The sequence below is a fragment of the Charadrius vociferus genome, unplaced genomic scaffold (assembly GCF_000708025.1).
Source record: "Charadrius vociferus isolate BGI_N301 unplaced genomic scaffold, ASM70802v2 scaffold202, whole genome shotgun sequence".
NCBI classification, from domain to species: domain Eukaryota; kingdom Metazoa; phylum Chordata; class Aves; order Charadriiformes; family Charadriidae; genus Charadrius; species Charadrius vociferus.
Window position 1 is genome coordinate 1874863 of NW_009647242.1, and position 12798 is coordinate 1887660.

Below are 12798 nucleotides of genomic sequence, written 5' to 3' on the forward strand. Positions count from 1 at the left end.
ATATAATAAAACAATGCATGGCAAACTGAAACACATATATCAGCATAAAGTGACAAATGGCAGTAGGCGGTTCTGCTGTTTCAGGTGGAACACAAGAAATGTGGCAGCCAGAGAGAACTTCATGTATCCAGGATAACACTCGGGCATGGAGGCTTTCAGAAACCCAGGGAATGAAGGCAAGCTGGGTTTTGATAATACCATGGGGACAGAGAGAACTGGCCTGGGTAATAGGCTGAAGGTACAGGGACTTTAAAGGGAATTGAAGTGGAGGAGCTTTGACCATTTTCTTGCTCTGCAATGACAAGAGTTATACTCTTTCCTTGTAGACTTCTGCCATTGTTATTACTTAGCAATAAGGTCTGTGGCTTTTAATGCCGGGTTTCTGTTGTCTGACCTTAGACAGGTGCTTGTTCTTCTTTTTTTTCTCTCCAATTATATAGAAGTAATTATTTATTCATTGTTTTTGTTAAACTTTAATAAATACATGAGAGACTAGCTAACATTTTGCTTGACACGTGTTAATGACTCCCTTACATCTTCATCTGCTTGAAGGTAACTGATGAAACCTACTGGAAATTAAGGCTATAAATTTACAGGTAGGGATTTCTGTCTAATCAATATTTCCTGGTAATGATAACAGTTTATTCTTATGAAATACATTGGCTATAAGGTGGAGAATCGATGTCTGGAAATGAAGAACAGGTGTCAGGTTTTACAGGGATATTGCTGTCATGATGTCTGGAGGCCAGTGGATTGCATCAGCAAGCATAGCAGTAATTCTGTCAAATACAGTATGTGAGGAACTAATGAAAAAGTTAGAAACACTGGTTCTTGCTTGTGAGCTTGAGTCATTCAATAATACGTTCATCTATTCTTGTTTTTATCTCATATCCCTTCTCCCTCTCTTTTCTTTCAAGCTGCAATTCATAATACAAAGTATAGGCTCTCTACCTCAGTCAGTATCTCAGTATTATGTTCTGAGAGCTGATTTTGTTTAATTATGGCATGAGGAAAGCGGTGTAGTGTGCTTCAGTGTTCTTAACAGTTCCTGCTCAGAAGAGAACCAAAGCTATGCGGTCATGCAAACTCTAAGCAGATATAGGATTGAAAAAACATTGAGGGACAGAGAAAGAGAGCATAGAGAGGATAAATGCCAACACATTTCTTCATCAGATCCACAAGCACTAACAGAAAAATAAAAGTTCTTCTGAAAATGTGTTTTATAATCAAAGATGAAAATCAGTATTGTATTAAATTAAGAAATAGGAAACTTTTCTCCCGTGTATCAGAAAGCTCTGATTCTGTAGTCTGTTTTTCTGTACTGATTCAACTTTACCTATCTACCAGGAGGCATTTTAACAGAAAGGAAGAGGCTGAATAGAACATGTCTTTGCTATTAGTTGTACTTCCTAAACTTAGGAAACAGTTTAGGTAATGTGCTGAAAGCAGACTGGCTGATGAAAAATACGGTTTATAGTTATGCTAATGGCATCACTTTGGAAAAGTATCTTTCCAAGCTTTGCAGCTGTAGTAGTGCGGAGAGTTCAGATCTGGCACCAGGTAACAGTGGTCATTTTAGATCAACCACTCATGTTATGCTGGGAGTTGCTCATCTTTGGAGGTATCTTTCCATCACTTGACAAGTCTCACTTCCTCTCTTCTCTTGTGATAACAGAATGTACCGTAGCCCCTCTATCACTACCAGCTCCCCCGGTATCGCCAAATGCATCAGCAGCTGCTACAACTCCCATCTACAAACTGTGGGAAATATCAACAGTATGATATCATGCTGTTTCTCTATGAACAGTTAGAAGGTGTCAGTCACATGCTCCCAGCTTACAACTGACATGTCTGCATACTTGCAGTGCTTTGCAGCAGACATACTTGACCTTTATTTCTAATTATACCTTTATAGTGACTAAACCACAAAGTCTGGATATTGTACCACAATTCTTATTGCAAAAGACACAAAATACATGCAGAGCTGCTCTCTCCCTGAGACCCCACATATCACCTGAGAAAATGAACTGGCATGGGAGCAGGAGTTACGGTATACCCTTCTTTTAAATGAACCTGAAACTATCGCTTGCTTTCCTCATCAGAACTGCTAATAAATGAGGAGCTTTTGCTCAAGATGCTGTGTCTTTGGTACAGTCCTCCAATTAGGCACCCAGTTCACCTTGTTCCACAATAGTACCTTAGGTGTCTGAAAACAAAGCCATGAGGCTTTTAAACAATTCTCACCTTATATGTCTAGGTATCATTAGCTAGTCAGTGAACTGCTGAGGGAAAGTTTACAATGAACTGAAAAGAGGGTATGTACTTCTATTTCCATGCGTTCTAGAAAGAGAAATCAGTGTATTCCAGCAATGGTATTTTCCTGATGTATCTGTATGCCTGCAAAGCAAAGCAAAGATTGCACATAGGGAATGAATACTGGATTCCGTTATTGTAGCTTTATGGCATTAGCTTCAAAAGGTGATAATGTCCTTTCGATACTCCAGTTAGGGTCTTGGACTCACTGGAGAACCTTGACATTCCTCATGAAATCTCAGGCTTCAACATTCTTTGTTCATTTTGTTGTTTCATTTTCCAGTAGGGTGAACTGTAAACTCAATGTCTTGTCTTTTATCACATGTGGAAGCCATATGATTCACATAAATTAAATCTTTTGCCCAGTGGATAAATTTGGATCTGATATTTCATCACAGAGTGCGTATTAAGAGCTGAACAAATGTTCTTCTCTTTGGTAAAGGAAGTTGCCAGCCTTCTGCCTTGCAGGAAAATGACCAAGCAAAACTGGCTTGTTCACAGACATTGAATTGCTCTAGGAAAATGTCATTACAGATTGCAAGACTAAATTTGTCGTCAGTCTGGTAGGACAGTCTCATTGCTCGACAATCACAAAAATCTAGTTGTCATATCATAGAGTCATAGAATAGCTTGGGTTGGAAGAGACCTTTAAGGTCATCTAGTCCACCCCCCCTGCAATGAGCAGGGACATCTTCAGCGAGGTCAGGTTATTCAGAGCCCAGTCCAACCTGACCTTGAATGTTTCCAGGGATAGGGCATCTACCACCTCTCAGGGCAACCTGTTCCAGTGTCTTGCCACCCTCATCATAAAAAATTTCTTCCTTGTATCTAGTCTAAATCTACCCTTTTTAGTTTAAAACCATTACCCTTTGTCCTATTGTTGCAGGCCCTACTAAAAAGTTTGTCCCCATCTTTCTTACGGGCCCCCTTTAAGTACTGAAAGGCTGCGATAAGGTGCCCCCAGAACCTTCTCTTCTCTAGGATGAACAACCCCAACTCTCTCAGCCTGTCTTCATAGGAAACTTTTGAGGTGTGTGCTGCACCCATTCCAAACCCTGAGGTTGCAGTGGTTTACTGAAAAAACTTACCAAAACATTACATGGGAGCATATACAGGACAGGAGTATCATTAGCACCAAACCTACTACGAATCCATTTGCTAGGAGTCGCAAACTTACAGGGCTCTTTTGCCAAAGAAGCAAAGACAACAGAGCTTGTGAGGACTGGAGAGAATGTTTTCCCAGGCAGAGATGTCTCCAGATTGAGTTTACAGACTAATGACTGCCAACATTATTTCTTAAATAAAGGGAGGGTGGATTCACAGAGGCTTCTCACTATTCCTAGAGACAGGCGCTCAAGTAAATGCTTTCATGTGATAGGGAACACCTTCTTAACTTTTGTTAATAAAGTAAACCAATGACGCATAATAGCATAGTCAAGTTGTATTACTCCTGAAGACATTGAAATGAATGGATAAAAACAAACTTGTACACTCATGTCTTTGGTTGCCGCATATTAAATGCACATGCATTATTTTGAATGAAACCATTTCTCGAATAAAATGCAGACTAGCTGTTCTGAGTCACGATGTATACCTAGCTAAGTTTTAAGGCATAAACACTCCTTGGTGTACTTTTAGGATTTTACAAAACATTCAAAACCTACAATAAAAATCATAGAAACTTTTCAGCTTGTGAGCGCAAGTAATCATCAAATATTTAATGAAAGTGGATGCTGACTGTTTTATCACGCTAGAAATTGGTATGAAAGATTAAAGAACCATCATGTAGAGCAAGAGAAAACGGTAAAGTGAAAATACGCACTTAACAAAAAAGAGAAATGAACTGAAAAATATTTTGATGTACTGCTTTTTTGAAGATTCGAGGGCCTCAGGTCCACTGTACTACTGTAGATACAAGGGCCTCTAGTCCTTTGTCTTCTTACTTTACAACTAGTAGGTGAAGAGTTTGCAAGCACTTTGCAGATACCCTAGGCAATATGCTTGGCTTAGCTTTCTAAGGTTGTAATTGGTCTTTTGTCGAAAGGATAGATTTATTTCTTTTGCACTCACATGGCTGAATTCCGCCCCTGGATGTGTACATTAGGTATCAGGTTGCCTGAATCAAAATGACAGAGTGTGTTTTACTATAGGCAATGTTTTACTATAGTACAAGATTGAGATGTTAGCCTGTGGTCACAAGGTGAGCCATTTGCCATCTGATTAAGTTGTTTTTATTTTGGATGCAAGTGAAACACACACATTTTAGAAAGTAGAGTCAGTTGCAAAAGGAAAGGAAACCTTAAGAATTACCAGCTTTATTTTGCCATATGCCTCAAGCCATAAATGTTTGATTTATATGAAGGACTTCTGATCTTCTTCAACTTCAGATACTTCATTATAAAAGTTAAGTTTTCCATTCCCACAACATTACTGAAAAAATACTTTATTTACAGAAACAAACTCAAAGTGGAAAACAATGACTATTCACAGCATAGCAAGTGTATGGATTGTGCTATCCATGTACTTCTCCGATTGGAATAGATGCTAAGTAAAGTCGGTAATTAAAGATTTTTCTTCTTTCCTTTTTCTTCTCCTTTTAAACGGTCCTTCTGTAAAGGAAAAGTTTCTTTTTTTTTTTTTTTTTTCTCCTCTGGAATCTGGCTGGCAGCTTCCATTCCTTATAATTCAGCTTTGTCTTTGCTACTATTTAAATTCTGCTCAATAGCAAGGATGCTCACCTGTAGGTGCTCAATATAGCGTAAGCTGCCCTTTCCTCCCCAGTGTTTGTGGGTGTATCTTACTGCCATTGCAGCTATTCTGAGCAGTCGTGCCAGGACCGCCAAGCTGGCTGTGATCTGCAGTCCGCAATGGCTTACAGCAGTTCTGTAGATCAGCTGTCACATGAATAGCCCAATTTTTTTCACCACACATGCTTATCAGTAAACATCTCATATGAGATCGTAGCCATAAATTTGATGGGAGTCAAGAACCCAAATCCTGTATTTTGAGAAATTGTGCTTTTAGTAGAGAGAAAGTTTTGCTGTGTTAACTTAAGTCCTGATAGTAGTCCTTCTTTGCTCTTTGGTTTGCATCTTCATGCAATGTGTGATTCTTCTTTACTTTCTTCCCATAACTGTAATGATCCAGTTCTATTTCAACTAAAGAGCAAGCTATTTTTGAACTATTTTGTCTATTTTCAAGAAAGCAGCCAATGATATTAAATTTTTAGATATAGCTTTTTTATATTGCTTAACAATAGAGTTAAAGATGAAAAAAATGTACTGACATTGCCTTACTTAAATTTTGGATATGTAGATGTATTTTAAATTGAAACAGCAATCATTAGTGTTGCCGTATGGACTGCCAGACTTAAGTGCATATAAAAATATATTTACATGGGAGTGAGATATCTGCAGATCACTGCTGAATTTCTCTCCCGGTAAGAAAAACAGCTATACCTACCTCTAAATGTACTACTAAAGGCATACACAAGATAACCACAAGAGCACTTAGATTAATACCAGAATTGTTTTTGCACTTCTGTAGATTTATTGAGAAACAATAAAATTGTTTAATTTTTCTAACTAAAAAAAGGAGCTCAGGATTTTCACTGATGTCTGTGATACTATCTGGCATTTTTCTAACTGTTGATTATGTTTTCATAATGACATTTTTCTATGTACAATGATCTTTGTAATTATTACTGGGTGTTATACAGGGAGTTCTGTATTAGTCAGTGGTTTTGGTAAATTGCCTTCAGAATGTTTCAGATGCTCTTCCTTCATTCTTCATTAAAGGAAATGGAGAAGGCTCAGACCAGCTAACAGGAATTTTCTTCCAGGACATTCCAGACAGTACCTTAGGCAAGAACGAAGTATTTTCATGTATATAGAGAACAGCCTTAATTCACCTATTTCTTTTGTCTCCATAGTATTGCTATATTCATTTTGTTGTCCGTATGTTTCCCCCTCTTCACTTGAGAGATATCTCTACATTAAGATCAGGATAACTATTTCTATTTTAAAAAATTTAAATGAGTTGAAAATTCTGCTGAAGCAAGTGAGTTTATTTATCGTAGTTTTAAATAGGTTTTCAGTTGTACTGAGAGTTAAATTGTGTCAGCAGCGTACAGTCATGTAGGTAATCCTGTGGTCTACTGAACATATTGTAAAGAATAATCTGTCTATAGTTATAAACATTAGGCTTTACTTTTATCAAGAGATTCTAGCAACATCATAAACAACAGGATTGAATCTTGAGTCATTTGTTCATGTCATTGGAAACCGTGGATGGAATTATTGCCTTATTTTATGTGAATTCATGGGGAGTACTTTTATATATGGATCGTGATTAATGCCTATGAAGCTGCCAGAAGCCTCCTAGGGTTTGTTCTGCCATTTGTAATAACTTCTTCTATGTGTTTTTAAACTTGTTAGTTCAAATTATCGAGAGAAAATTTGCGTAGGTGATTTGGCATAAGCTTGTAAAATAGATGCCATGACCATGCTTTAGACTTCCCTCTGCTGGAAGGCAGAAACTCCATAATAATAGGTTCAGCTTTTTAATCTTTTTGTTTGTCCTTTTAAAGCCCTCTTACAAATATGTAACGTGGCATTGCACCACACGTAAACACTACCTGTTTTGGTCTTTCACCTGCAGCATTGGCATATAGTGCTTCCCTCTACTGACAGGTGGCATTCTGAACCAAAGCCTAATTTAAATAAACAGCCTTTGTCTTTATTCAGCTGTTTTTTCATATGCCCTGAATTTGCTGAAGTAAACTATCAACTAGTACCAAGAAGAGGCTTGCTGATGAGACATTCGGCACTCTTGCTTCTTAGCAGACAGTCTGGTTAACTTGAAGCTTTCACTAAGCATCTCTGCATGGCCGTAGGAATAACCAAAAGTTTCCAGCATCCTCGACCTCCCTTGTTATCCCATTACATGTCTCTCTGTGGTGGGTCCCCCCGCGCTTCCCAGAGGCAGCTGAGAATAGCTGGAGCCTTGTTCTACTCTCCACTTCTTGCTGCATTTTGCCAAGGGCAATGGAGAAAAGTGAAGAAAACCAAAACTGGTTTCCTGTTTGTGTGAGCCAGCAGCTTTTACTACACCTGTCACTCAGGAAACAAGACAGCAAGGATGGAAGTTCTTAGGATGCTTCCAGAGCATAGGGACTTCATGTCAATCGTGACATTGGGCACGTGCCCAGGGGTGCAGGATAGTCCTGTGGTGACCATCTCTTCTGGGGGATTTGCATGTTCAAACACAACCCTAAGCGGGAAGAATAAGTTCCCTGACTATGATAGGAGGTTAACCCTATATGCCCCAAACTCCTGGTGTTAGCAACAGTGTTATGTTTTGGCTTTTGGTGACAATTTCATATTTGATGGGAAAGTTGAGGGCGCATGAGACTTGTCTGTCTTACGTCATTCACCTACAGTAGTATTTAATCCACATTCCTGTTCTGTTAAGGCAAAGCTTCCCTTTCCCAGCCTGCTTTCATGAATGGGCTTTAGGTGTGGCTGGGAGCTTTTAAGGTCCCATTGCTGTGGGTGGAAAGCCACTGCAGGGATCCTGTGCACCATAGGACTCTGTGGGGAATTGCTGTGCTGCAGCATACGAGAGAGAGCAAAGGATGCACATCGTCTGAATTTGCAAGGCTTTCCTCAGTGTACTGGGCTACAGAAGATTTGCTGTGACAGCCACACATAGGGCTATGCAGTGGCTGAATTCACCTGTGAATTCAGAGAGAAAGCAACTGCTCTTGGGCTTGTAGAAGGGATTTCTCTCATTTTAGCTCACAATTTAAAGCAGATATTCTCCAGAGATAGTTGTGTGGCCATATTGAACATCTGCAACACATCCAAGAGTGGTATCTTTTTGTTACTGTCACAAGCGGGTGTTAGAAGAAGCCTCAGATCAGTGAAGTTAAATCAAGGGTGATTTTGTACCATGCTAAACATTATTATATAAATTACCACTGAAGCGGTTCCATGCTGTTGCCTACTGAGATTTTTCTTCTGTCATAAGCAAGGACTGCATCATGAAGGACCAGTCCCTCCAGCCCCTATTCACTTATATTCTTAAAGATAGTGCTAGATGCAGTGTTCAGTGAAAGGGCTGAAGTGGACTTAAATGCTTCTGATCTGTGATGTGAACACCTTCTGCTTTAACTCTTAAAAGGCCTGATTTTTTATGGTTTTGGTGGTTGTTCTTTTTTTTCCAGTTGGGAACTGCTCCTGTATTAGAATACTTGTAAACAAAGGTAGTGAAATCTCCATATGAATAAGGAGTAGGAAAATCCTGGTCAAAATATTCTCTCAGAGGTCTAATAGTAATGTGCTTTAAGACTTCTTGAAAGTTCTGTCCATGCAAACTCCCTGTTTAATTTGATTCTTAATTAAAATCATTGTTCTGTAGCATATCTAACTATTTAGCAGGAGTGAAAAATGTCTGTCTTTAATAATTTTGCAGACTTTAAGAAATGGAGTTATCAGAAGAAAGATGTTCTTTCTTGGATGGTGCATTTATATGTCTTGAGTAGTCTTTTATAATTTTTAAAAATAATACTGTTTTAATTACCATGGTTACATGCTGCTAGTGCTGATACAATTTAAAACAATTGACTTCTGCTCCAGTACTTAATACACTGTGAATTCATCAAAAATTAAACAAAAAAAAGTTGTATAGCGCAAAATTTCTTGTCTGTTTTAGTCTGCTGTTTACTGAAGTCTTGATACTGTATTCTTCATTCAGGGAATGCTCACTTGTACCCGGATCTGACTAAATATTCAGAACACCAAACCCATCTGTGGTGGGTTGACTTCTGCTGGCTCTGGCTGCCAGATGGCTACCCAGCTGCTCTCGCACTCCCCCTCCTCAACAGGACAGGGGGACAAAATCAGATGGAAAAGCTCGTGGGTCAAGGTAAAGAGAGGGAGATCACTTACCGGTTACTGTCACAGGCAAAACAGACTCAACTTCCAGAGAAGGGCAACGAAGCTGGTGAAGGGTCTTGAGAACAAGTCTTATGAGGAGCAGCTGAGGTACTTGGAGTTGTTTAGACTGAAGAGAAGGAGGCTGAGGGGAGACTTTATTGCTCTCTACAACTCCCTGAAAGGAGGTTGTAGAGAGGTGGCGGCTGGTCTCTTCTCCCAAGTTACAATTGACAGGACAAGCGGAAATGGTGTCAAGTTGTGCCAGGGGAGGTTTAGGTTAGACATTAGGAAAAACCTCTACACTGAAAGGATTGTCAAAGACTGGAACAGGGTGCCCAGGGAAGTGGTTGAATCGCCATCCTTGGATGTATTTAAAAGCCATCTAGATATGGTGCTCAGGGGCACGGTTTAGCAGTGGGTCTGGTAGAGTTAGATAACGGTTGGACTTGATGATCTTGAAGGTCTTTTCCAGCCATAACGATTCTAACTTGGGGGAAATTAATTTAATTTGTTGCCAGTTCAAGTAGGTTTGGGTGTTGAGAAACAAAGACAAAATGAAACAACGAAGTGCCCCCTCCTCACATCTGTGCCCTGCGGTGAGTTGGTTGGAGACAGCCATGTCCATCAGTGGCTGCCGCGGCCTTTCCTCACAGTGCCAGTGCCAGTGCAGCTGCACCCCATGCACCATTCTCACTTACCTGTTTGTCTTGAATTAAGCGCTTGCCCTCCCTGGCATCAGTTAGTTGGCGTTTCTGAAGTCATGTATTAGTGAAGCAGACTACCACATACATTCAGCTTCAGCGCTGTTGTGTGAACTGGTGAGTGTCCTCAGCAGTGGAATAGCTAGAGACGCCCTGACTTTCATGTTGCTTTCCTTTCAACTTCCAGAGCATACTGAAAAAATAATAATATTTTCTTTTGATGTAACACCTCTGATCCATAAATATCAAAGTGCTTTACAAACAGAGGATTTAGTTATTCAAATATGAGGCGTTGAGCGGGATTTTTACGATCTTCCAGTGACAAGTGCCTAAGCCAGAAATTGAGCTGAGGTTTAAAGTTCCCCAGTACAGGGATCTTTCCACTAAGCCCTATCACCTGTGTGAATAATACCGATTCACACAGACTTCAGCTGATGGGCTGGATGGGGCAAGTGAGCAAATGAGCTTTTGTTTTCTTCAAGTCTTTGTCATACTGTCTTTCTGTCAGTTTTTTTCCAATTTATCTATATGGTTGACCTTTGAGATCCAGCCAGGAAGACCTGACAGGAGTGTTTGCACCGTCTAGTGAAACAAGAGCAATTAATGTTTATAGCATCTTATTAATGGCTATGTTCTGTTTTTCCAGATTAAGTATTGGAAATGGACTTCCGAATATCACGATTCCATTTACAAGTCAATGAAATTATTTGTTCCTACAAATATAATGTAGTTTAAAATGCAGCTGTGGTACTGGCAGGCTTACCTAAGCACAAAGCAGAGGCTCACTTGTCGAGAAACTTCTAGCTTAAGTTTGTTATACATTATATGAATATTTCTGGATTTTGTGTGCATATGTATACGAAATCCAGCAAACCATTTTTCTGTGCATGTAGATTGCTGACAAAAAAATAAGCATCATCATAATTCAAGATTATAACAGGTGACCCCTAAACAATTCTGCAAGTATAAAAGCAGCAGCTCTTCTACTTCGTGTTTGGTTCAATTCTGGGTTACAAATAAGAGTTTACATTTCCTATCAAGCAAATGCAAATTTTGGTATTTAAAATGTGTGGTTTATATCTTTCTGAATATTTCCTATTTTTTTTTTTAATTAAAATATTTTAAACCTTTGGTTTAATTTTTAAATATTGGCACCTCTATGGCTATTCTATGACTGGAAGCTCTAGGAGCTTCTGATTTTGAGCTCTTACAGGCTCTTGTTGCTTTTTATGTTTTGGTGGGAGTTTTGTTTCCTTTTCACCTTCTTACCAGTTTTGTTAGTGAAAATCACCCTTAAACATGAATATCCACAAACTGTATATCCATGTAAATATCCATGTAAATTATTCTCCTGAATTTTTTACTTTCCTATTTGTGATAGAGACAGGGGAAAGCCTGCGATGAGAAACTTCTGTTCTTGGAAGAAAACTGCGTGATTTATAGCAGATGTCAGCAATTTATAAATTAAAATTGGAGTAACATATAAATAGTGACTGTATAGCACTTGGGTTTTTATTACTTTGGGATGACCTTTTTCAGAGTAGCAATTATTTTCCATTAGTTCAGTTCAACTGGAAAAAACAATGCTTAATGGACTTTGAGCCCTGGGTCACTGGTGATAGAATTAGACAGTTTTCAGATTTATGTAATTGCTGTCATATGCAGCTCCATAATTTGTCACACCAGCTTGTTTCTGGTGGACTTTTAGCAGTCGCCTCATCTGTGTTTTCCTTGAGCTGTGTGGTAAAACTGTGATCCAGGGCTCCTCAGTGACCTGTGGAACTGTCTTATGTCTTGAGAGTAAAGCAACTGCCTGTCTTTGGCCAGTGAAACTGTAAGCTAGTCCTGGCCCTTCTCCTTCACTCAGGATCACAGGTACTTTAGCAGCCTCCCATAACCTCCACTTTCCTGAATATTTGATGGCTGCTTTGTGTTCTTCCATGTCACTTATGGTTCTGGCATAAATGAACACGTTCTTTAATCCATTTGACAGGACCAAATTTAGAAGAGGGGAAGGAAGCAGAGGGACGTAACCAAATGCAAAGTGACCTGTAGCTATTAAAGCAGGGGATGCTGCAGGCAACATAGGGAAATGTAGTCCTGATAAATGATTAATCTTTATGACTAGAGAAAGGAAATAAACAACACAGGCTCAAAACCATGTGTGGAAATAAAGCGTGGCTTAACGGAAATAACACAGGCTTAACTAAGCTGTGATACACGTTACACAGAAGCATGTTTATTTTCATATTTTCTCCTTTATTCTGTGCGTGTATTCTTTTGTCTACTGTTTTTGTCAGTAGTGTCAGATATTTCTGTATCTGAGGTAGACATCAAAGTCCCAGGTATAGGCATTATTGTGGAAATGTTATGATTCTGTTAAATCTTATGAGGAAGAAGAGAATTAACTTTGAAGCAATTCACCATCCACTCCACCCCTTTTCCCCAGCTCTTCTCCTTCCTCCTCCAATGGAAGTTTCTTTCCTTGTTACAAATGTGTCAGAAGCACAAACGGGCTGGTTTCCTCTGTATGTCATAGTACAGTATAACAGAATAAATTTGCTTCATCAGCAAGCCCATTTTCTCATGTTCACTTTTTACAGGGAATAGAATAGCAGAGAACACTGGTGGCAAATTACTTCTTCAGCTGTCACAGGAAAATTCAAAGAAATCTGCCAGAGAAGAAGCAATTTGGGGGAGTTCTTCAAGAAATTTCCTAGATATAGCAGTAAAAAAAGGTCTGAATATATTCAACCAACAAAGTCAACAGTGTATACTCTTAATGTAGGTACTTTTCAAGTACTTTAATGCATAAAGATGTTATGTATAGTTATTGAACAGGAAAG

At 39.1% G+C, this 12798-nt stretch overlaps 1 protein-coding gene across 1 annotated transcript in view; it reads left to right on the forward strand.

Moving 5' to 3' along the window:
• PTPRM (protein tyrosine phosphatase, receptor type, M) overlaps positions 1 to 12798 on the forward strand; it is a 379063-nt gene that overhangs the window by 131217 nt on the left and 235048 nt on the right. The gene's annotated exons all lie outside the window — the stretch shown is intronic.